The sequence below is a fragment of the Equus przewalskii genome, chromosome 16 (assembly GCF_037783145.1).
Source record: "Equus przewalskii isolate Varuska chromosome 16, EquPr2, whole genome shotgun sequence".
Taxonomy (NCBI): domain Eukaryota; kingdom Metazoa; phylum Chordata; class Mammalia; order Perissodactyla; family Equidae; genus Equus; species Equus przewalskii.
In genome coordinates, this window is record NC_091846.1 from 62,035,624 (window position 1) to 62,059,025 (window position 23,402).

The 23,402-nt window shown below is 36.8% G+C and overlaps 1 protein-coding gene and 1 long non-coding RNA gene across 7 annotated transcripts in view; one reads left to right on the top strand and one right to left on the bottom strand.

Moving 5' to 3' along the window:
- Window positions 1-11,124, bottom strand: part of LOC139076504 (uncharacterized) — a 33,502-nt gene extending 22,378 nt beyond the window's left edge. Inside the window, exon 1 of the long non-coding RNA XR_011528201.1 lies at window positions 11,056-11,124. This is a non-coding gene — a long non-coding RNA (uncharacterized lncRNA). The remainder of the gene's footprint in view (window positions 1-11,055) is intronic.
- Window positions 1-23,402, top strand: part of GPC5 (glypican 5) — a 1,274,636-nt gene that overhangs the window by 179,842 nt on the left and 1,071,392 nt on the right. The gene's annotated exons all lie outside the window — the stretch shown is intronic.

Here is a 23,402-nt window from a genome sequence, read left to right on the forward strand (position 1 = left end):
AACCCTTAACTCCAGGAACAATGGAAAGTGGTTGAAGTAGGGATCATCCGAGGATCATAGCAGAGGGCTTTGTCCTCACTAAACCCCCAGAGTAACAGACTTTAGAAAGACCCTCTGCATCTTCTGCTCAGGGATCTGAAGAGGTGATTCTCTAGTTGATAGGTGTGTCAGAATAGGTATAAGAGGCAGGTTACTTAGGTCTTAGCAGTTTCCTGGGAAAAGGCAGTGATCACAGCCACCATGGCCTAGGATGGAGCTTACACTCCACTAAGTCTGAAGGTGCTAGGAGTATGATTGAGAAGTTTTGATTGTGCAGGAAGGACAAGAAAGGTGCTACAAATAAGCCCTTGGTTTTGCTGCCAATGTGTGTTTTTAAACTTTGGAGGAAAACAAGGTTGCCATTCTCTGAGGGAAGATAGTAGGCATAGATCAATTTCCCCCTCCAGTTATGGTAAATACAAAGTGCTAACTTTAACCTTTGGTGCAAAATTACTCTTGACTGGGTTTCAATTCCCATTATATACTTCCCATTGTATACATATTTATGTGTATATCTGTATATGTACATATATATATTTATATATATATATCTCCTATGTATGTAAATATAGATATATCGATATCTTTGGACATCTGGTGTAGATGGATGACATCCTGGGGAAGCTGAAAACCTACTGCTCCTCCCTCAGGTATCACCAGTGTTGCTCTGGTCTTTGGCTACAGTACTGAGTTCTAGGAATGTCTTTTTTTTTGAACAGTTGCTCTAATGCCTAGGGATTGCCATGATGTCTAAATTTCGAGAGTGTAGAGCCACTGTCCTGTAGTCTTGTGTGTTCTATGAACTCTTCAGACTCTTTAATGGTGAGACACATAGGTGATTTTGGTGTTGAGCTAATTTAAATTTGGAGATGCTGCTTGTGTAAGACAGCTCAGGGTGGTGCTCCTGAAGGAAATCCAGTTTAACCCAGGCCTCAAGAGCTTCTCTGTTTGAGACCGATAAGAAGAAATTGGAGGACTTGAACTTATATTTGGACTTCCAATTTATCTTAAGTTTGGGATTTCAACATCAACTCAAGAGAGCAGGATAATTTGACTTTGAATTTTAAATATTTTGGACAATTCTTTTTCCTGAAAATTTCATGGTGGAGACTATTTTCAAATTTGGAGTGCGTTTATGCTATTAATTTTGTTATAAAATCTTATAAACTGTATTGGATAATATGGCTGGACATCATTTGGGATTTGGATTAGAATTGACGGTGAGTTTTCAGCGTAGTACGGAATGGCATGGTGTTTAATTATTTTGTGTGTGTGTGTGAAATCTCATAACCTTTCAGAGTCAAACTTTACGTTACTCATAAGCAGTCTCAAGAAGAACAAAAACCTGCAATTATTGGCTTGGAGGCAGCATTGCCGTGAATTTGGGAGCATGGCAGCCCTGATGCTTCATGATTGAGTACGTGAAGAAATCTGGGGACTTTTAGGGTGAAGGGACTTCCTTTCCCTTGGCTTCTCTTTTCATCCTCTGCCTTCCTCCTTCGCCTTGGAGGAGGAGAGTGGCTTATCTGGTTGGTGGTTTTGGAGACAGAGTTGAGCATATTTAGCTCAGGCTCTTCCTCTTCCCTTCTCTTTGGGGTCTGGTAGCCTGCAGAGAACATACATTCTGCTCTGCTCCTTCATGGACTAAGATTTACTGAGGCAGCTCCCTGTGGAGAGGCCTCTAATTGTGCAGCGGTGCCCAGGTCTGGGTGGATAAGCCCACAGTGAGTTAGGCAGATATACTTAGTAAGTCCATTTAGCCAAACTCTTAAGCCATATATGTCAGTATTGCTTTTATCAATAATAAAACTCCATCTGTCTGACTCCTATGACTGTCTCTCAATTAGTGTCAAAATTGGGTAGGGAATGAAGACATCATTTACTGGATTCCTCAAACCTCATCTTTGAGAGTCATGACATTTCCCAATGGTATAGATTATTTTGTTAATATTTTTAAAGTAAAATTTTTCTTATTATTCAATTATAACCTGTATCTAAAACTATAAGGTAGATTGGGCATAAGATACTTTTCTAGGTATAAGAGAATTTAGGGTTTAAATGAAAAAGACAGAAACATATAGAATCAGAATTTTGACTGGCAAGGAATCTTTGAAGTTGTCTATCCCAACTCACTCATTTTTTTTTCTTTTAACCGTTGAAGAAAGTAAGATCGAGAGAGGATAAGACATGAACTTAGGTCACACAGCTGATCTGTGGCAGAACAATTTCCTCTTTTCTTCTATAACCTTGACATGAGGTGGGTTTTAATTGTAGTTGAGTTAGAACAAAAATAAATGATTTCCAAAGTCTTATAAATCTAGGAACTGCTTTTTAAAACAAATCACCTAATTTAGCTCACTCTTCCAATAAAGTGTACTCTGTTGTTTATGGCACCGTCTTTACACTTTTGAGAAGAATAATTTTTTCTGTATCTTCTTTGTTTCACTTGATAAATACTGCTGTCTTTCTGTGTTTCTACTGGAGCTTGAAATTAACACAGTTTTCTATACCAGTATTACCAATTATGTGAGCATAATGATGGCTATAGGGTTTAACTAATGTTGAAGAGCAGCATAAGGGTAGATTACATTGTTAGGAGGGGTGTGCCGTTTAATAAATGCATATGATTAGGCTGGAGAGACAGAGAATGATTTCGTCACAAAGGCAGTCTTGTGACTTTCTCATTCTGGGGTTGCCAACATTTCCCTCAGCACCTTCAAGAATTTACACTTCTCTGTTTTGGTGAGGAAGATTGGCCCTGAGCCAACATCTGTGCCAATCTTTCTCTATTTTGTGTGTGCGATGCCACCACAGCGTGGCTTGATGAACAGTGCATAGGTCTGTACCCAGGACCCAACCCCATGAACCCTGGGTGTGTGAACTTAACCACTACACCACCAGGCTGGCCTCAAGAATTTACACTTCCTAAGTACTGGTTTTCTCTCATTTCACCATGTGTCTTTGTTGCAGAATGTGTATTTATTTTTTATCTCTTTGTGTGCCTGTGATACTACTCCCTGAAGTTGGAATTTTAGATTAAGCAAGAATTTGGGATAGAATGAAAGATGATCATATGGAGACACGGGGAAGTGGCATGCCCAGAGTTGCATACTCACTTATAGGAGAACACTGACTAGGGCTCCAAACTCTTAATTCCTATTTTAATATTCTGGTCAGCATTTTTATGTATGTATTTCCCAGAAAGAAAGTCTTTTTTCTTTTGCATATAAACTTAATATAAACTCATTTAGAAACTTCTAGCAATAGAGAGAAGTGTGAAAATGAAAATACCAATTGTATACAATTCTACAATTCAGAGTTAACCTGCGTTGACCTTTGGTGTATATCTCTCCAGCTATCTCCCTCTGCCTATTTACACCTATCATCCTAGGGATTTATTCAAGTTAGTATAAATACCCATGCACCACTATTTTAATTATCAATATGATAGTCCATTTTTCAGATATACCTTATTGTATTTAAACATCTACCTGTTTCTTGACATATTTGCACCATTAGTATTTTCCTTTATGTTATCTATTTTTCTCTGGCAATTAAAATATTACTGAATGTTTGCCTTAATATTTTTATTGTATAATTGTGTTATACTTTTGTATTTTATTTATCTGGGATGTATGGTAATGAAGGCTGTGGAGTAGAGTTTCAGGTTTGTATTTTCCAAGATGGTATTTCCCAGCGCTACTTACTGAATTGCCTATCTTTTTCTCCCACCACTGATGTGTTGATGCCAGGTATTCAGAGGTTTATACTTGCAGATAAACTTCAGAATTATCATGTAAGTTTCCTATTTTCCGCCCCTTGGGATTGTATTGAATTTATAGATTTCATTTAGGGAGGAAACTGACATCTTTACAAGGTAGTCTTCCTATTCACCCTGATGCTAGCTCTGCATTTATGTGAGTCTTCTTTATCTCCCTCAGTAGTTTTACAGTTTTCTTCATTATAGTTCTGCACATTCTTATTGCTTATTTCCCTTTTTGGTTGTTGTTACTGTTAGATCTATGCAATTCATTTATATTTATATTTAACAGTGTTAGAGATTCTGTATTTTTGTTTTAGTGTTTTGGATTTTCAACTATACAATAACGTATCTAAAAATAATCATTTTTTCAACCCTGCCGATATTTGTACTTCCATTTTATTCTTTTTTATAATTGCACCGTGAAGCACTCACATTACAATGTGAGTGATAGTACTGTTTACAAGTATCTTTACCTTTCTGATTTTAATACAAATGGTGTTATTGTTTTATCGTTTAGCATGATGACTATGTCAAGTGTGTGTTCAATTAAATATATGACTTATAACCCTTATAATGTAGAAGTTTTATCTTCATTAAAAACATATATATTATGTGTATGTGTATATACGTATGTATATACTTATGTGTGTACATACACTATATATGTGTATAGTGTATGCATCTGTGTATGTGTATATATACATACATAGATACATTTACACACGCATATATATATATCCTTTTAAAACAAATTCAAGTTGCCATGAAATAATTTTGTTCTGTGATTACAGGAAACACATAGTGGCATTTTGTAATCATGGATATAACATGGGTAAATAGGAGTGATTTACGGGGTTGTGGTAAGATGATCTTCCCCACTGTACCGAGTGTATCTTCCAATGTCGTGTTTTGCTTCTCAAATTCTGACTGAAAAGATTTCATCTTTTAATTAATGAATGTGCCTTTTATCAGTGACTCATTCATTAATTTAAATTAATGTGGTGAATAATTCAAGTAGGTTTGACACCTTAGTATCAATTAGAAAGTCACATCTTGACTATGTTGTGGAAAACATGGGGTCTGTATGGGCTGATTAAGGGGACAGCTACAACACAGGAAATTCTCTTAGTTCTTTCTGGGAACTGGGGAATGAAAGAGAATATTAGAGGTTGAGAAAAGTTCACTAAAATTGGATTTGAGAGTAAGAAAGTTGTTATTTTCATTGCTATATTTACATTTTTATCTAGGTTCATGTCCAAATATCTCTTTCTCTAAAAGAATGAAGGATAAATCCATGCTCGAGGCTAGAGATTTATGTATTAAGTGTGAACGGGTGGCCTTAAAATAGTATATGTTTTGTGGAAGAAGAAATCCCCCAGGAAAAGTAGAACTTTCCTTTTATTGTGCCTACTGACTATGGACAAAGGCAGTATAGTCATATAGGATGGAAGGATGGAGAAAGCAAATGAATTTGATTCTGGAAAGAGTGAGAATTGGTAGTGGAGTTCAAGAAAAGCTACAACAGCATGAAAAATAGACAAAAACAGAGGAAGAGACTAGAAAAGGATGAAGATTAGAAGAATATTGGAACACCCAGACCAAAGACCTCACTGCTAAGATGAAGAGAGAATGAAGGTGGTGAGAAAGGTACTTGCCAGAAAAGAGAGCTCAGAAGAGCTTTGCTACTATGGTGGGGGAATTTTTGACCCAAAAACATCCAGTTTAATTTTGACCCCTAAATTGGATTTTGTTTTCCAGAGACCAAGAAGGAGTGAGCACACCTTGGATTGGGATAAGGGCTCTACTCATTCCTTAAGAACTCCTCTGTGAGAAGAGCTGATCACTCGTTCTTTCCGCTGTGTCCGTCTGAACGTGGGACTAACTGATTTGCTGATAGCTGATAGGATGAACTCAGCTCATGCCTTAGTAGAGCAGAGCCCTCTAAGACTCTCATCCAGGGTGCTGGGCTGACAGTGGTATAACTCTCAGCTCCCAGAACCTTGTACTTCTAACCTCAAGACTAGCCTAATATATATACATATGCAAATCGTGAAGTCTCTTCTCTGTTCTCCAATTTTTAAATCTTTGCATTTTTCCTTATTAGTTTGTTTCTAACATCTTTTATTATTTTTATTTGATTTACAATGGACATTTCTAAATTTGTTACTTTTTACTTAATTGTAGAACTCTGATGGGTTTAAAAATCTTCTTTTGAAACAAAGCGACTTATTTTTAAAGTAATGTCCTGAAAAATGAAAAAAAAACCCATCTTAAATGTCCAATTTCCTTAGTTTTAATTTTTCTGGAAAATGATGTGTCAACTTTCAGATGAGTTAGTCTACATGTAAGCTAAGACAAAAAAAAAAAAAAAAAAGAGTGACTGGAATTCGAGTTATTTTCTTCCTCAAAGGAAAAAAAAAGGCGGCCAGCCCCAGTGGTCTAGTGGTTAAGTTTGGTGTGCTTCGCTTCGGTGGCCTGGGTTTAGTTCCCAGACACAGAACTACACTGCTCTGTCAGTGGCCATGCTGTACTGGCAGCCTGCATACTAAAAAATGGAGGAAGACCGGTGGCATGGATGTTAGCTGATGGCAAATCTTCCTCAGCAAAAAAGAAAAAAGAAACAAAAGAAAAAAGATGATGCTTAAAGAAAGTAAAAACATCTGAGGAAATACTAGGTTTAAGTCCATCCTGTATCAAAGATGAATACAAACAAGCAATATTTTCTATGTGCTTTCCATTAGCAAGTATATTCTTTTCATTAGCAGGTATATTAAAAAAAACTGCTGCAAACTTTACTTTGTTTTATTTCAGTAGGCAGTATTTTAGTCAGCATTATTAAAGATAATACTTTAGTAGACAAGTTTGGCTCATCTTTTCTTTAGCCTCTTGTTCTTGATTCCTTCCTATCACAGGTGTGTGGAATATTATCAAGTTGTCAGAAGAAATAATTGTGATAGTTAATATAGATATAAATGTTTGGATTGGCAAGAAGCTTTCACAGCTTTGCCTCAAATATGTCAAAAAACAGTGTAAAGTTTTAGGTATATAGCCTGGGACACTCTGATAGAGCCAAATACCTCAAAATAGAAGAGCTGTGAAGATTAACTTATGTTACAGAAACAAAATTTCTGGAGAGCCGTAAACTGGAGTTCTTGGTTCACTTTTTGTTATTTTAAAGGAATTTGCGTGATGTTGTATGTGGTTTCTACTGGTTGTAAGCAGCTCCCCCAAGTAAGCAGACCTAGCCTGTTCATGTATTTACCATAATTAACGTTGGTGCAATGACGCTTTGTTGCTCTAAATGTGTTTCCTGGAGTCACGGAACTGACTTTGATTGAGTCACTTGGCATCCTTATAACTCCAACGGCACTAAACCTTTCATGGCTGCCCAAAAAGTCTTGCAGTAGATAAAACAGTAGTCGGAGTGACCAGCACCATTCTGTGAGGAGGGGACAGTGGGAAGGTTCTCTAGCACTCTAAATTCCTTCTCTTCCTGATACTCCCATTTACTGAGGACACACAGTATTCAAGCATTATTCCAGGTTTTTCCCAAGCACCATTTCATTTAATCCCCCATACAACCTTGAAAAGTGGGCTTTATTACCCTTATTTTATCAATAAGGAAATTGAGTGTAAGAGAGATTAAATCCAAGGAAAATTCAAGGCAAGGAATTAAACCTAAATTTGTCAGGTTCCAAAGCTTGTACTTTGTTCACAATGTCAGAATATTCCTTTGTTGACTTATTTTGGTTCTCATACTCTTTTGTCCATTATCTATTGTTAAGAAATATAAACAATATTCATAAAAGTTAGTTTTTTGTTGTTGAAAGCAGATCGAATAAGTGGCTAATTTTTTCCGAAGTCTTGCTATAGTCTTAGATTTATATTGAAGTTTACCTAGAGATTACCTTCTGAAAGTTTGAAGTTAATAGGAAATTTTGTTCTGCGATAGAACATTGATACTCTCCATCCAGTACATGACATCATATTTAGTTGATCAATGGTTATATATGAGACAGAGAGCTAAGAGAGCAAAGTCTCAATCAAGAGGAATGTTGAGTACTTTTCTAAGGAGTCATCCTGGAAGCTATAGGACTACTGGTGGACTAGGGGTATCAAACCCATTGAAAGAGAGTTAATGAGAAATGATGAGGGTTGAACTGAGGCTGATAGTGAGATAGATGCAGAGAGTGAATACTAGAGATTAAAGTCATAGAAACAATAGACATGGTAAAGGCAGAGGGATTAATCACACATTTATGGCTTAATTAATTTGGTTGGTGGTAATGCCATTCAGAAATGTAGGCAGTTTAACACGAGGACCAAGTTATGTTTTGAAAGTGTCTAGGACACATCTCAGAGGACATATTTGGTGGAAAATTTGACCTAGTGATTTCAAGAGTGGTATAGGTCAAATAATTTGGGGGATCATCAGTGTATAGACTAGGCTTTCTTAAACTTCAAGGAATGCAGGCTCTTGTGTGTGTAGGTATGCATACTTCTTTTTCCCAAAGTCCTGTCTAGATTTTCATTTACATCTCAGAATCTCTAACCCCAGAAAGTTTAAGAAACACTGGTAGAGTGGATGACTGAAGGCACAGTTTGTTTTTTTTTTTTTTTTTGAGGAAGATTAGCCCTCAGCTAACTGCTGCCAGTCCTCCTCTTTTTGCTGAGGAAGCCTGGCCCTGAGCTAACATCTGTGCCCATCTTCCTCTACTTTATATGTGGGACGCCTACCACAGCATGGCGTGCCAAGCAGTGCCATTTCTGCACCTGGGATCCGAACCAGCAAACCCCAGGCTGCCGAGAAGGGGAACATGCGAACTTAACCTCTGTGCCACTGGGCCGGCCCCTGAAGGCACAGTTTTGATAAAATCACTGGAGGAAGAAGGAAGGAAGAGTATCAATACAGTGAGGAGACCGTAGGTCTGAGGATGAAAAACACAACCTACACCTGGTCAGGGTCCATTGGAAGAAAAGCAATGCAGGAAGAGCAGAGAAGGAGTGGCTGAAGAAATAAGAGGAAAACGAGAGAGGAGTGATGCCGCAGAAGCCCAGGAAGGGAGAGTTCCAAGAATGATGGTGTGGTTAGCCACCATCACTACCACAGAAAGTTCAACCACTGCAGGAAGTTCTTTAAAGATGAATGCAAAAAGTATCCACAGAACTTGGCAATATGGAAGTGGTTGGTGATACCAGAGAGAAGAGAAATGGAAATGAAAACCAGATGGCAGTGGGAGGAAGACGGATTAGAGGGGACATCAGGTTAAAGGAAGAGCTTTACTTTTGAGGATGTTTTATTCTAAGGATATAGAAGCTTTAGAAAGGGGACGATTTGTTCGAGATAAAAACCCAGAGAGGTGATTGCTAGAGCCTTGGTCCTGAGGATGTGAGAGATGATCAGATGTAGATATGCAAGTAGGTTATTGAGTCTGGGGTGAAAAGAGCAATTTCCAATTCTCCAGAGACAGGGAGGGAGTTGGAATCATGCTTGTAGATCAAGATAAACCTTGGTTGGCACATAAGTAACTTGAGGACTTTATCCTGAAGGCCACCTCGAGGTAAAAGACGGATATTTAGCATTCCAATTCTCATGGTGTATATTTTTTCCCCCAGCAGTGTCCTATAACCTGAGCATGGCAATGGAGGAGAGCAATGATTGCATAGATTCAGTGATGGTTAGGTTTTTGTTTTTCTTTGCTGAGGAAGATTAGCCCTAAGCTAACATCTGTGCCAATCTTCTTCTACTTTATATGTAGGTTGCCACCACAGCATGGCTGATCAGTGGTGTAGGTTGGTGCCTGGGATCCAAACCTGCGAACCTGGACCACTGAAGCGGAACAAGCCAAACTTAACTGCTATGCCACGAGGCTAGCCCAAGTGATGGGTTTTTCAAAGACAAGTGTGACAGAAAAACAAGGGTGTAAGAGCGTTGTGAATAATAATCTGGATAGAGAAAAAGGTAAAGCTTGATTGGGTGAACAGAACTGGAGATTGGTAATCAGGAAAATAGTAATTCCATTTGGCCTTCCTTGGTTTTTAGTAGCGTCATCTGGTCTCTGCCTTCATCTTCACATGGTGTTCTTTCTGTGTCCATGTCTGTGTCCAAATATCCCCTTCTTATAAGGGCACCAATCATATTGGATAGGGACCCATCTACTCTCATAGAACCTCATCCTAACTTAACTAATTTTACCTTCAACGACCCTGTTTCCAAGTAAGTTCACATAGTAAGCTGCTGAGGATTAGGAATTAAACAAATGAATTTTCAGGGGACACAATTCAACCCATCTATTTTATGTAGGTGGTTTATGTAAAATACATTAGTAAAGTTAATTTCAGCTATTTCTTTTTACTTCTTTATTGTGGCTACTAGACACTTTAAAATTGCACATGTGGCTCACATTCTCTTTCCATTGTTCATGCTTCTTTATAATGCTGGCTAACACTGAAAGTGCACTTGGTATATACAGGGACTGTTCTAAGACCTTTACATATATTAAATCATTTAGCCCTTAAAACGACTCTACTCGGTACATGTTATTGTTTGCCCCTTATTATAGATGGATGCAGGAGTCTGCCCAAAGCCACATAGACAGTGAATAAGAGTCAGCATGTGAACACAGGCATCCTGGCTCCAGAATCTGACCTGCTCTAGAAAGTGCCTCTTGAAAGAGAAATTAATATATTTTGTCAGTCTTGGGAATGTTAAAAATATCATTTCATCATATTACTTGGCATTGGATAATATTTACTAATCTCCCTTTTTCATTTCCATTTTTCTTTGGTTTCTGCTTCAATTATTCTTGATAGCTTTTTACCTCTGGCTTCCTTTACCAATCAATATCTATGTTTTTTCTGTTATTCAATGTGTGTTTTATTATGTGCTTTATGTACTTAGATACTTTTTACAGCAGAGCTATATATTTTTGCTATTTTAATTTGTCATCTGTTTTAAAACCTCTAGCTATTATTAGGAAACAAATCTTCTATATTTGTGGAATTCTCTTAAGAAAAATAACACACCTTATACCTTAAAATAGCATTTATATTTGTGGTTATATAAAGACACTCTTGAAAAGGTCAAGGCAAAAAGCAAGAAATGAGTTGTGACAAAAGTTAAAAAAATACTGTTCATTAAGGGAAAATAACAGAAAGCCTTTTCAATCAAAGTGAGAGAAACATTTACAAACAAATTTGGTAGGCAATGGTAGATTTAAATGACTCATTTAATTAATATCAGGCTTCCTTACCGTAAAGCTGTGCATCTGTATGTTGAAAGGTGGCTGAATGGAAGGATTTGAGTTTACTTTCCTTTTCTGGTTTTATCGCTTGTTACATGACCTTGCCCTTAGATAGACAAAACGAATCAAGGCAAATTGAGTAAGAGGCTAGAGGAAGCTCTTTCAACTGGTACTTCAGGGACTCGAGTTCTTTCCTCTGACATTAGTACAACATCCCATTTTTCTACCTTCTCTAGTGCTTTATCTTTGACCTTGGTATTCTTTATCTTGACTTTGAAAGCTGTGCTTTATTTTACCCTTACTGCCCCCAGTTTTGCCCTGTGAATTTGACCTCTCCATCTCTCACTTGGACATAGTAATTTGTCTTGACTTTCACCAGGCTTTTCCTGGTGAGCATTTTCTACCCTGACTCCATGAGCTTCTCCCTTTGATACAGCTAAAACTCCAATTAACCCTACCAGTGCAGCTGAGTAAGAAGACCCAGGCACCGCCCGTCTTCCTGACAGTGGAACTCTTCAATCCCTTTATAAATGGCTACTTCATGAGAATTTATAACAGTAAATGATTTCAGAAATTTGTATGATAGTGTGAGACTTTTATGGTAAAGGGTTTCCGTATCCTATGATTGTATTTACATGTTGCTGAAGCTCTGACATGAAAAGTGAAGTCTAGTCGATCATCTAAATTTATTTTTCTGTTTCTGTAGAACACCCATGTTGTCAGGTGGGCCAGTACTTCTCAAATTTTAGCAAGTTTGCTAAAACTAAAAAAATAATCACCCACAAAGATTATTATAATATAGACTTCTGGATCATATCCCAGAGATTCTGACTCAGTCAATCTGTGTAGGACCCACAAATTTGCACTTCTAACGAGAGCCCCGATGATGTTTATTGTGTCTTTCTGAGGACCATATTTTGGATAGTGCTGACATTGACAAACCTCTAGGTGATCGTTTGGCCCAATTACTTGGTAACTTGTCAGTAGTAGGTAATATGTTGACCCCATTCATCTGAGGAAAAAATAAAAATAAAATCAGAATATTGGTAAATTTTTGGTTTCCAAATGTTATATTATACATACGTACAATGAAAGAAGAGTGACTAAACTAAGCAGTGACTCTGGAAAACGGTTATCAAAGCTACAGTCCAGAAACCCTATATTAGGGAAAAACATGGCTCAAGTTATTTGAAGCAGAGTACCTTAAAAAATGATCTTTCCCTAAAATATGCAACTAGTTATCTTCACCAAATGTGTACTTCAACACTGATTGAAAGACACTTTAAAGATTCCTGATATGGAAAAGGACTCCTCCTTATGGTTGGATGAAAACTTGTTTTTTTAACATTTAGGCAAATGTGCTGGTACATTTGTTGTTATGTGTAACATTAATATTGAGATAAATTCTATATTTCAACGATTGGTATAATTTCCACTGTCAGAAAATTAAGTAATATAATGATATTTAGATATCTACATTTAGATTATAGGTTTCTAATGCCATTATTATTTTAAATAATGAAAATATAAATTATGTTTATTTATTTATTTTGGTGAGGAAGATTGACCCTGAGCTGACATCTGTTGCCAATCTTCGTCTTTTTACTTAAGCAAGATTTTCCCTGAGCTGACATCTGTACCAATCTTCCTCTATTTTGTATGTGGGATGCTGCCACAGCATGGCTTGATGAGTGGTGTGTAGGTCTGCACCTAGGATCCAAACCTGCGAATCCCAGGCCACCAAAGTGGAGTTTGTGAACTTAACCACTCCTCCACCTGGCCGGCCCCTAAATTATGTTTTTTTTTTTTAAATGGCACAAATAAATAACTCAAAATTCTTGATCTAACATTTCATAAATGACTTATATGTTTATTTTTCTCAATAAATAAAATATTTGTTGAGTACATACTGTTAGCCCAGCAACCAGTTATGTAAGTCAGAGGCATAAAGACATAGAAGGCATCGATCCTACTTTTAGTCCATGCTCATGCTATAGCATGTGTAGACTCCCAATACATTCTACAAGGCAATATGCCTTAGGTATTTGAAAAAGGATAGAAATGTGATTTGTAACCAAACTAAAAAGAGGTGTGGAATTGATGGAAATATGTGCAGGTGTCTGTCAGTGAGAGTGGGGGGATGGAGAAGTGCAGAGGAATTAGGGGTCGTTTGCAATTCAAACTAGTGATCGCATTATGCATTCTGAAAATAGTTTATTTTAAACTTTCATAACTTACCCATAAAATTATTATTATCCATTAAAATTAAGAGGATCTTAAAACAAGGTAATGAAAGGAGATATTTATGAGAGAAGTAGCATACTAAGGAACATAAGATAATGTGTGTGTATGTACCCAAATTTACCATGAAATTCTTTCGTCTGCTATGTGAGTGTTTACCAGTTCTTGTGCAAGGAGTACATTTGGCAAACTTATCAAGAATAAATATAGAAATCTCCATAAAAATCATCTGTGAACGATGCTAGTTGCCTCATGGAGAAAGTACCCACCTCTAGGTTATCTCTATCTTTGACAGCACAGTATAACACTCTGCTTTTGACTCTTTTATTAAAATTAATATTTCATGCTAGTATTTAAAGCAAAAGCTTATTCTTGAATATATTATTTAATAGAAGCTTTTAGGTTTGCATTGTATATGTCGTAGACTTGGGAATTGGCCTTACGGTTCCCCAACTACAGTGAGCTGACCTGACCCAGGGCCCAGGTGCTGAGCTCTGACCTCTATTGCTGCATTCCTGCAGAGGCCACACCTCCGTGGGCAGCCCACTGTCAGACTGTGAGTGTGGCAGGGAAAATAAAGCCATTCCTAGGAGACACAGAAGGGCTATCTACCTGTGACTACCGACTTTGGCTCCTGCTGCCCTGACAGCCTTGCTGAATCTTTCTTAGACTACAGAGGACTGGGCCACTGCCTCCCAGCCGTCTCTTCCCTCCTTCACTCCTGGTCAAAGTTGCATCATGCTCTGAAAGCTCTCTTGGTGTTTCCTCTCTCCTTCCCAATTTTCTCTCACTGACACACCCCTAGTAAGATCCTTGCATATTCCCATCTTGGCATCTGCTTCTTAGAGGACCCTGCCTAACTGTATTGGTCACACTTCTCTAGAGAAACAGACACAATGGGATATATAGTGAGGAATTGGTTCACATGATTATGGATGCTGAGAAGTCCCACAGTCTGCTGTCTGCAAGCTGCAGACTCAGGAAAGCCAGTAATATAGCTCTAGTTTGAGTCTGAAGGCCTGAAAACCAAGCGAGCTGGTGGTGGAAGTTCCAGTCTGAGGGCAGAAGACTGATGTCCCAGCTCAAGCCGTCAGGCAGAGAGAGCAAATTCTCCCTTCCTCTGCCTTTTGTTCTATTTAGGCCCTCAGAAGAGGGGATGATGCCCACCCACACTGGGGAGGGCCATATTCTTTACTCAGTTCACTGATTCATATGCTAATCTCTTCTGGAAACACCCTCAAAGACATACCTAGAAACAGTGTTTAACCACATATCAGGGTACCCCTTGACTCAGTCAAGTTGACACATAAATCTAACCATCACACTAACACATTGTAGCAGGGACTGTACAATCATGCACCAATGAGGCATACACTCAATGAATTTGAGACCGCTAATGAGGGCCTGTAATCTTGTTCTCTGACTACAGTGTCAATCATGAAATCCGAAAGGTGCTTACCCACTGCTGGAACCTGTCCAGCTCTAGGAGCCTTCTCTGTGAAGCTTTCTTTAAATTTTGATTCGCTCAATGGTGATCCTTTTTCCTTTGAGCTTCTTGATAAGATTATATACACTAGAATGGAAAAGTACCTTATTGTGCAGAGTGCTGTGTTGATTCCAGGATGCTTGCTTCCCTTTAGCCTTTTCATTCATCTATCCAACATTTATTGCAAATTGATTTTACGTCAGGTATGATCCTAGACACTGGAGCACATGTGCTATGTGTTGGGCATAAAGATTTATTATAAGAGGGGCACAATTTTTCTTCCCATATAAAGCAAAATAATATTGTCTTCAATTGCATTAAGGTAGTTTTTTTTGGGATGGAGAAACGAATTAAGTTCCCTAAAAAAAACTAAAGTAAAATATGAAATTGTCTTTCTGTTATATATTAAATAATGAGAAAGTCAACTCTATTTCTTGATATATGTAATTGATTTTTCTGGAGGCAGGGAGTGGTTCAGAGGCCTCTTAAGGTTTAAGTCACTTTTTTATTTTATTTTACAAGTATAATTTGTTTATTATGAAAAAATAGAAATATAGACAAAGTAACAGAAACAAAATAAGCAAATTCTCTGTAACTCTAGCATCCAGAAATAATCACTGTTAACTTTATGCTGTATATCCTTCCAGATGTCTTACTGTAAAACACACACATACACTCTCTCACACCATGCACATACATGCATGCTCAGATATATTACCATCATTCATTTTTTCATACAGTTACTGAACATATATTCATTCATGTGTACTGTTCCCACCATCCTGAAGCTTGAGTTTCAGTACAGTGTAGTATCTCTGCAGTAAGGTCACTGGGGTCATTGGGTGACGTCTCTGTCCTGTACTACCGTTTGTCATTGGCCGTGTCACATTACGCGGCTGAGACTGGTTCCATGTCTTTAACATGGGGCAATAACTGTAACTACCACACAGGTCCTAGCGACTATACACAAGCTCACATTCAGCACAGTGTCCAGTCTGTAATAGGGTCTGGGCCACTGTGGTTATTACTACACTTACTAGTCGCCCCTTCCTGATATTACTTAGAGATCACTACCTACCATAAAATTGATCAGTCCTCAGTGCTGTTCACTCTGGATTACACTGCAAATTGCCCCGTGAGTGTAATCAGGACATATTCTTGGAACTGAAGTGCGTTGTTCTCTCCACAAGCATGTATTATGTAGAGCACATCCATGCTGGTCAGCAGCCACAGAGACCTTGTGTTTACCTGAATTGTGGCATCTTGGAGCATAACCGCAGAACTCCATCAGGTGTCCCTGCCCCACCCCAGGGCCCTCTCAAATGCACTTTAGTGTATCCCACATGACTTTTTTCTTCAGATCATCCCAAACGTACCATCTAAATTTTTGAAATTTCTCTAGGCAGTAGCAAATCACCAGGAACTTAATATTATTGCCATTGATTACTATAGTCAACTTCATAAAACACATAACTTTCTTAAAAAACTTTTTATTTTGAAATAATTATAGACTCTCAGGAAGTTGCAAAAATAGTACATAGAGTTCCTTTGACCCCTTTTAGGAATGTTAAATGCAATCATCCAGTATGTAACCTTTGGAAATGGACTCTTTCCAGAAATCATACTCTTTCAAAATGTACTCTTTTCTCGTGACTATATACGACGAACATCTTTCCAATAAACTTGTGTTCTCATCTATTTTCATTTGTTCTTTTATGTGAGAAAACAAAAAGTTTAGAACAAAATAGTACAAGTCACCATAACAAAACTTGGAAAGAGAAATAAAATTGCCAAAAATATAAAATATAATGAAGGTACTTGGTTTTCAACCTTCACTTAATTAACACCAATAAAACAATTTTAATTTAATCTGAAAGTGCAAGCAGATTTTGGTCCTCATTATCTCTGCCTACTCCATATTAGACTCCAGGGGAAGCAGATAGGAAAGTAACTATGAATACCAGCGACACACAATTCTCATAAGCTTTTTAGCATAAAAGACGGCCATTTGCTCTACATTGGAAAAATCTTTTCTTAATTTTAATGAAATTATAAAATTTCATGATGAAAGCTTTCATTTAAGTTGGTGCCTTCTTTCCAAGCAACTTTCAGTAAAGACTTTCTCTTCAAAGTCACGATTAATATTGAGTATATTTCTAACATTGCTGAATATTCAGCAAGTCATTGATATAAATTCAAGTAATTCAAATGTCAGGCTGAGTTCTCAGTGGTGATTTACTTGGGAAAGAGTTTTATGAGAGTGCATTATTAGTTTGCTGACTGCCTTAATATACAAAGGTTATAAAATGAATTTTATCCAAGTTATGAATTTTAGCCTACCACCAGGTAAATATAAATACCCAAAAGAATGCATATGACTTTAAAACTTCTGCAGAAATGGTCAAAGAGTGATTCAGCTTCTCAAATTATAGACACTCTTTTTTTCTCATTAAATGGTACATGTAGTCTTTTCATATTCTGAATGAAAATGGATCTGATAGCTGTTTTGATAACATGATATAATCCTGAGATTCACCTTGGTTTATCAGTACCACCCTTCTCTGATATCTCCCTAACACCGCTAACACCCTGAGTTTAACTATGTGTATACTTTGGGTATTTCAACTTATAAAACCATTCATATATTTTAAACTATCCACTTAAAAAACTTGACAGTGTAGATATTATTGTAAGTCAGATGGTGCAGGCAAGAGTCTCAGAGAATGATTAAATTTGGGTATTTCACTGTCTATCGGATATTTGATTTTTTAATTTACATGTTTCAACACATGACTTTATTAGTTTCCCCAGAATCAATCAGTTGAGTGTCAGGCTTACAAAAAACTGACTTATGAAATAAATGTAGTATATTAATTATGGACTTATAAACATGTGTTTCAAATGGCACACTCTCCTAGTAATAGGTAGGAAGTTGTCTTCTCAGGAGATTAAGTTATGGAGAAGGTTGCTTGTTGGATAATGAATTGATGTAAAGTGATTTGGATGTTTCTTAGGACACTGGTTCTCCAACTTTTGTTTGAGAACTTGGGAACTAGAAAGATAACAGTCCCTTGCTCCTACACCCGGGATTCTGATTTAGGAGGTCTGGCCTCCAGAATCTATTAATAAGCTTGTCAAAGTTATTCCTATGCCATTAAGCAGAGAAACATGCATGTAGGTGGTATGCCCATCAATCTGTTGTAGTTTGACAGTCAACTCAAAGGGCATTTTCACACAGTACTGTTCATATTAGTCAAAGCATCCTTTGCCAGGACAATGTTGAAAATACTTTCCTGCCTTTCCCTTCCCTCTCTCCTTCTCATATTCTTTTTCTAATAATTCTCATTAATTTCCTAAGTTAAAACATCATAGACAATTTGCAGTTAATTAAATTACATCTTATACCAGATGTACATTTTTTAGAGCTTTAAAGGTACAATTAATATACAATAAACTACATGTATTTTAAGTGTACAATTTGATACATTTTGACGTATGTATAAACAGGTGAAACCATCATCAATATTAAGATAGTGAACATAATCCATTCAAAAAATATCCAAACTGGGCCAGCACTGGTGACCTAGCAGTTAAGTTCGGCATGCTCTGCTTCAGCAGCTCAGGTTTGGTTCCTGTGTGGGGACCTATACCCTGCTGTTAGTGGCCATGCTGTGAGGGTGGCCCACATAGTAAAAAATAGTGGAAGATTGGCATGGATCTTTGCTCAGGCCAAATCTTCCTCAGGAAAAAAAAATCCAAACCTAAAACCCAAAAGTTTTTTTGTGTCCCTTGGTAATTCCTCTCTCCTACCCATCCTCACCCTTTGATCTTCAGGTAACCATTGCTCTGCTTCATATTTTAAATGGATCTCTTTCTAATGTGATTTAAGAAGGCATTACCAGCCTGCTGAGATTTTAGGGGCATCCTAAGATTTTGAGATGGCTATTTCTCAGGACAAATTCACTTTCTAAGTTGCATGTTGGTGGATTCCTGGCCACACACAGTGAAAATTAATTTCACCTTTCTGTATGGAAACATGATATGTGTCCATATTGTTTAAAATCTCCGTGCACTTTGACCCAGAAATTCTACCTTGAGGAACATAGGCAGGCATGTGCTTAAAGATATTTGTATGAAGGTGTTCATTGAACAGATCATTGTAATTTTAAAAAAAAGGAAAATTCATAGATATCTTTAAATAAGGGATTAAGTAAATAACGGAACGTCTGTACAGTAGAATAATATTCAGCCATTAAAATTATTTTATACATTATTATTTATTGTTGTAGAAAGATATTTATAATATACGCTCATGAAATTCAATCACTGGGCACAGTATATTTATATAATATGGACTGTTAAAAATATATACATAAATATTTTGAAGAATATATTTTATATCAACAGTACCTCTGGTTGGTTGAACTCTGAGTATTTTATATTTTTCCTCATTTGTTTATATTTTCTAATTTTCTGCAGTGAAATAGTGTTTCGGAAACAAAATGTTATAGAAAATTGTATTTTGTATAATGAACTTAGCATCATGCTTGACTTCACATTTTTGGGGTGATTTATTTTTTCTTTATTCTTTACTATTTTTTTGTATGATTTACCCCAATATTAAGGCTTAATATTGGCCTGTCTTTGATATTCTTTCTTCTCATTTGTACTCACGCAGAGAGAATCAACTGCTTTCTTTATTATGTTCTCAAAGCAGTACTTATACATCTATAATTGTATCTATTATATAGTATTGCAATGACTTCTTTACATGTTTCTCTCCTACTGTGGAACTGAAATCCAGTTGATGGCACCAAGTGTGTCCTGTTGATTTTCGTTTGCTTTGGGGTACTTAATAAATGCTCACACAGAGACTGGAGAACCGAATGAATGACTTTCTCCATGTATCAGATGCAAATGAAAATGAGATCAACTAAGTTGCAAGTTTTACATATAGATTTAGATTATTTCAGATTATGTAATGTTTAAGGTTGCATTCATTCTCTCATTTTAAAATCGTCATGAAATTAATTAACTTAAATAGATTTCTGAGAATTTAAAACAAGATATCCAGAAACTGTTATTTCTTAGGCCAATTCTTAGAAAACGTTAAACATCCTAAAATTTATGAACAATCTTGCCCCTTCAATTTGGAGCAGTTTGGAAATATATGAAACTGTGTATAAGTCATGATTAGTGAAACTGTATGTGTCACCTCATTAATATATAGTTAAAAAGGATTTTCAATTTAATATATACATTTTATAACAAAACTGAGTTTAAAAATTGTATAATAAAAGGTACATATCCGAAAGGACATTTAAAATATTGATAAACATATAACCAATGAATATTTTGTATTAAGTAGATTTCATAATGTGTACTTTGCTAAGAGGAGTACAAGATATCTTTTGGTTTTAATCTTTATCACTAAGTAGAACACAAAATATTGAGAAAAACATCACTAAGGATGAGTTCTAAATGAATAATGAATAAACATTGCAATATGTTTGACTTTAGAAAAAAAAACCCTTTTAAAATGCATGTCACATAAAGATAAAATTAAAAAAGAAATTATAGAGTTAATTACCTCATCGAGATACCTGCTAATTTGTCAGGAGAGAATATTATCTGGCATTCAACTCCCAGAGGAATCTCTGTTTTCAGGTGAAAGAAATGATAAAGTCTGTTAACTGAACAGCACAGCAGCCTGTTGTTTCCTAGTGCCCCAAGTAAACACAAGTCATAACTGAGGAGATCTCCGAAGACCTGAAAATCCTTTTGGACACTCTTGTGTCCATGGAGAAAGGCATTCCACAGAGTCGGCCTCCGTGCGTTATTCTGCCTCCTCAAAATTCTCCGTGCTTTGTTCCCTCTCACTGCTTTTACGAACCAGTTTGAAAGGCAATGGGGCTTTTCGTACTCTTTTTCCAGAAATAACAATAAGTAGAGACAGGGTGGAGTACGTAGGACATTTACATCGACAGCTGAATGTAATGTCCTATTATCTACGTAGCTATATATGCTATCTTTAGATGTACATGTAATTTTTTGAAATAGCCTTATTGGCATCATGTATGAATATCAGCTAAAGTTAAATGGCAAGAAACAATTCACACACAAAAAAATGCAATTCGAGAATGTCACCAACCATGGGAATGTAAGCAATGATTACTGAGGTGTAGATTTGCTAGGAAGGACGGGTATGTAAAACAGACCATGGACTAATACTTGCTCAACTCAAAATATACGAGAGTAGGAGAGCTATGTGGTGGGTGGGAATGAGATTTTCCTTAAAGGCATTATTATAAAGAGATAAATGTGAAGTCTTGGAAAGAATATTTAAAAACAACAAAAATATATATAGTGGAGAAACTCCACATCATGAAATCACATCAGTTTTAAAATCTCACCGCCTCTGTTAGAACATCCCTGGCTGTCTCAGCCCTGACTGATCCACGGCTGGCCCGAAGCAGAATGAAACTCTCCCTTCTTTGTAAGTGCTAATTTTTGGATCATCTCAAAAATCACATAGTCTTTGTCTTTCCTGTCATACCAATTTAGTTTATTTATTTATTCAACAAATATTTATTGAGTACCTTTAATATTCTAGGCGCAGTGCTAGGTGCTGGTAATACAAAGCTAAACACGGAGGGCTGGCACTATGGCTTAGCAATCAAGAGCTCCAGGTTTGTAGTGGAGACATCTCTGGTAGGTCCTGGAAAAGTTGCTTAAGTTCTGTGTTTTGCAGTTTCCTCACTAGAAAATGGGGAGGAAAGCATTATCAGTCTCACAAGGTTCGTGTGAAGAATACATGGAAGAATGTGTTTGTGTGTGTATATATGTATGTGTGTGTGTATAAACACATAATACGTCTTTACTCTTCACTGCAGATGCTCAGAAGTCACTGACATTTTTAAGTAAGGTCATGATAGTATCATATTTGTGCTTTTGAAAGATCACACTGGCAGGAGAAGGAAGGTAGATTCAAGGGTTGAGATTGGAAGTAGGGAGACAAGTTAGTGGGCTGCTGTAGTTGGTAAGAGATAATAAAGGCTTGTTCTGGGGAAGATAGCTGGTGTGAAGGGTCGTCTCTTCTAAATGGAGAGAGAAGAAGAGTAAAGGAAGGAAGGAATCCAGCATGACTTTCAAAGTTTCTGGTGAAACTGGGTGGAAGTTGGTGCTATTAACCTGAAAGAAAGGGATTAGGCCAGTGGATTTCAATGGGGGGTGGGGGGTGAGGGTGGGGGTTTTGCCCCCCAGGGGACATTTGGCAATGTCTGCAGATATGTTTGGTTGTCACAACTTGGAGCCAATTGGGAATTCTATTGGAATTTATTGGGAAGAGGCCAAGGATGCTGCTCAATATCCTGCAATGCACATGGCAGCCCTCACAACAAAGAATTATCCCACCCATATCATCGAGGTTGAGAAACCAACGTGAGGGAACTAGAAGCCAGATTTAGGCACTTTGGTAGAGAAATGAGATATTAAACTGAGGTTTGTACATTTTGAATTTGAAGTGCCTATTAAACATAGTGATCATTCTGCTTGAGGTACATGATTTGTTAAAAATGAAGTGGCAGAGTATTGGATAAACTTGAAAAATTAGCTGCAGCCGCTAATCAAAGGGCACAGGTTATGTATAAATGGTATAGAAAGATTCAGTTATGCCTATATGCAGAAATTATGTTTCCTTTCTAACACAAACTAAATATATATATATAAATATATATATATATGGGTATAATTTGAACAGTACTGTCTGTACAAAAAGGAATAACAATGTGGTCTTTGGCTACTTTGGATGTTTTCAAATGAATTATTTAGCTATTTTATTAAATTGGGGAATGTAATATGTTTTCATGTCCTTACAAAACAACATAGGATACATATCATTTTCTTCAAGAACTTTCTGTCTTTGTAAAATATTTTAAAACTTTAAATGGTTAATATATATTTAAGTGGATGGTGAGATGGAGCAGAGAAAGCAAATTGAAAGAGGTGGAAAAAAGATTGCCTTTGAAAGCAAAACTGTTTCAGTTCCCACTTATCACAAGGTCATATCACCTCATAGTTTTCTTAAATTCTTCCTAAAGGGTGAACATTCTACGGAGTAGGCAATATTGATAAAATTAAACTCAATTCTAGTAGTAAATAGAAATGTAACGTTGGCATGATCATCTTATCTATAGCATATTTGTTCTTCTCAAATTGGTTTGTTTTATAATTTTAGGAAAACATTTTTTGGAAAAACCTTAAATATATTCTTTTCAAAGATCTGTTGGTTTCCAAGATTTAATTGATATGGCCAACTAATTCAGATAATTGATTCCAGAGTTGAAAATTTTGAGCCAATTATCCAGCCAAATTGACCTTTCTGTTGTAATACTATTTGAATTGCTATACTAAACTTACATTTAATTATAGTATCTGTGTTTAATTATTGTATCTGAATAATATTTAATGAGCTCCTATGTTTAATTACTATTTCTGACTAAGGTAATTACTCTTAAGTGCTCTCTGTCATTATCAGCTTAGCAACTTAAGCTCTGTGGGGCTGTCCTCAGCCTGGTTCTCCAGGTTTCTTGCTTCATGGGTCCCTTTTGTGTACTCTGGGCCAGCCCCT